The sequence below is a fragment of the Etheostoma spectabile genome, chromosome 16 (genome assembly GCF_008692095.1).
Source record: "Etheostoma spectabile isolate EspeVRDwgs_2016 chromosome 16, UIUC_Espe_1.0, whole genome shotgun sequence".
NCBI lineage: Eukaryota > Metazoa > Chordata > Actinopteri > Perciformes > Percidae > Etheostoma > Etheostoma spectabile.
In genome coordinates this window covers 9,599,353-9,601,511 of record NC_045748.1, presented here as the reverse complement: position 1 = coordinate 9,601,511, position 2,159 = coordinate 9,599,353, and the positions used below count along the sequence as shown (strand labels likewise).

Sequence of the window (2,159 nt, the reverse complement as noted above, 5' to 3'; positions counted from 1 at the left end):
GTGTGTGTGTAGCTAGGTGTGAGGCAGTTATTCAGTACCTACCCTGTGTGAAACTCCACACACACACACAAAACATTTTTTATAGAAAGCGACTTACCTACAACCTGTGTCTCTTTGTGTGTGTTTCAGCTTTGGGTTTCTGCTTGGTTTTGCTTTGCAGCCAAAAGTCACTCGCAACTGAGGAAAGAAAAGCTCGAGGAAAAAAAAGAGGTATTTTTACCATCATTAAAGAGCTCTAAAATGTTTGGTATGTAGCCGGCCCTCTCAGGTCCATGCATGTAAAGAGACAGCAGATATGCAGGCTGATAGTCAGTGTATTTTCTTTGTCTCCCCTCTGAGCTCTGCTGAATTCTTTTGTGCTGAAGTAAAAAGAAAGGAATTGGACACACGAGTTTAACAAGTTGTTCTTCCTCTCTGCTTTTCTAGGAACAAAATTGAATTCCCCAGAATATGCGTAGCATCTATTAGTATTGAAAGTGCTTAATAGTATGTGGCACATTTTCTCATTTGCTTGTTCTCCTTTGGGTTTAACTGACAGTTCCTCCTTTTCTTTCACTCGCCGCGCATGCTTTCTAACAGAGATGAGTGCGTAACTACCACAATTTCACACAAAGACTATCTTAAATCTATCAGTTTTTTGCAGACTGCTTGTGCAATAGTGACTATTTCTGCAGACTAACCTGAAAAATATGTTGACATATTTGACGATAAATCAACTGAGGGGAAGACTTTACTGTATAATAGTGAGTTCATGATGCATGTCAAAGTGCATTTACACACACACTGAGTTATGATGCAGCACAGGCCAGAGAATGTTCCTCAATGAATTGAACTTCCTTCTTTCTACAGGCGCTTTTATCACTTGATTTGAATATTATGTTTGAAGGAAATACCCCAGCTCCATACCTGGAAAAATCTATGAAGTAGCAATAACTGATCAAAGTGTAAATGACTAAATAAGTGTGTTGATGGAACAGATAAAGCAGATACCATTATAGATAGGATTATGAGCTGACAGCAGAGTGAGATACGATTTATAAAGGAACTTTATCAGCTCCCTCTTTAGAAATTGGCCTTCTGCTGCTGTTATTGCAACACCCATCTCCACCAGATTCCATTCTGCACTGCATCTGTCATCATGATTTAATCATGAATCTGAAAAAAAAGTCTGGCATCCAGTTCTTCTTTTTCCTTAATATTGACAAATAATCTTCTCTGCCAGATGAGGAAGTAACCCAAATTGACAAAAATGTTGCTGCTGTCTATTTTATAGCATGACTAAGCAATTTAATATATGCAACTTTGGTCTGTAGTTGTTTGCGTCATCCTCTGTGGTTTGACTGTAGCTGACGAAGAGGAACTAAATACAGATAACAGAAAGGAAGGGCGGCTGGTTGTTTGCATCGGGGGAAGGCGTACGCAGATATTTAACTTGAGTAAAAGTAGCAATACTACAGTGTAGAAATACTCTCGTTGTGGACGTAAAACCAAAACAAAGAGCTGGAAGACTCAAACGCTTAAATATTGATTATAGCAGCTTTAGTGTCACATTTCCAGCTCTGTCTTTACAGCGCTTTCACAAATATTAAAGCGTTCATATTATGCTCATTTTCAGGTTCATAATTGTATTTAGAGGTTTCATCAGAATAGGTTTAAATGGTTTCATTTAAAAAATAAATAAAAACAAATGTAGTTGTACTACGCGGACTAGTGCGGTGTCCGTGGTCTGTGCAGCTACAGGTTTCTAGTGGACCCACTCTGCTGTGGACATGCTGCGGCAGGTGTGACGCGTTTGTGCTCCGTGTATTTCCGCTGTAATTTTGGTCTTCGACCAGCCGCTTCCCTGGACTAGTCTCATCCAGAGAGCAGAGACCCAAACGGGGCTCTCAGTCTGTCAGAAGGCCTGAGATCTACCGTATCAGCAGAGCAATCACTTAGGCTAATCAATCCGCATGGTGAGGACACAGAAGGGAGGACACATTGTCTGACGGACTACCTGAACTTCTGCGCAGACATGGTCTCCCCTATCAAGACTGTCAAGGCTGTCCTCAACAGGAAGAAGGCTGCCTTCAGGAGCAGGGACAGGGAGGCCATGACGGCAGCCCAGCGGGAGGTGAAACACTGTGGGAGGGAAGCTAAGGACAGCTACAGGAGGAAGG

General features: G+C 41.7%; 1 protein-coding gene across 2 annotated transcripts in view; it reads left to right on the top strand.

Moving 5' to 3' along the window:
• The window catches only part of tor4aa (torsin family 4, member Aa), a 7,624-nt gene that overhangs the window by 1,089 nt on the left and 4,376 nt on the right, over window positions 1-2,159 (top strand). The window contains exon 2 of one of the 2 annotated variants that reach the window (XM_032539182.1): window positions 130-210. The exons of the other annotated variant lie outside the window; for it this stretch is intronic. The gene's annotated coding sequence lies outside the window, so the exon portion shown is untranslated. The remainder of the gene's footprint in view (window positions 1-129; window positions 211-2,159) is intronic. 2 annotated transcript variants of the gene reach the window in all.